Genomic DNA, 496 nt, shown 5'->3' with positions numbered 1-496 from the left:
TTTCCTTTTAAAACCTTCCTTTTCCGGGACATCACTTTAAGTAACTCAAATGCGGAAAATCAACTTATCGTTATCGAATGATAACTTAACCTGATTCACAATTTCCTGAATAACACAATTCATATAAACGGTTAAGTCATCTTTAGTTCATACAAAGTAAGTCAATAAAGGTGGAAACTACATCGCCACTAACATATACAAAATCCAAAAAGAAAGGCGAGAATATTAATCATCGCCAACAGACACTAACAAAGACATGAACAAGCTGAAGTCGTCCTTGTTTCAAAAGTCACAAAATGATAAGCAACTCCTAGTGGCTAACTCCAAAGCTAGGGTACTGCCTCTTCCTCAATTCCTCATGCCCCCTCCTGGAACATCACGGACGGGTAGCTCCAAATCCGAGCACAGCTGTCTACCTGACGAGTACACGTCCGAAAAGCAAGCAATAGAAAAGAAGAGAAATAGAGAGAGTAAGACATCTAATGAACGTAAATTC

This window comes from Lupinus angustifolius, chromosome LG02 (genome assembly GCF_001865875.1).
Source record: "Lupinus angustifolius cultivar Tanjil chromosome LG02, LupAngTanjil_v1.0, whole genome shotgun sequence".
In the NCBI taxonomy this organism is placed as follows: Eukaryota; Viridiplantae; Streptophyta; class Magnoliopsida; order Fabales; family Fabaceae; genus Lupinus; species Lupinus angustifolius.
This window is presented reverse-complemented; position numbering follows the sequence as displayed.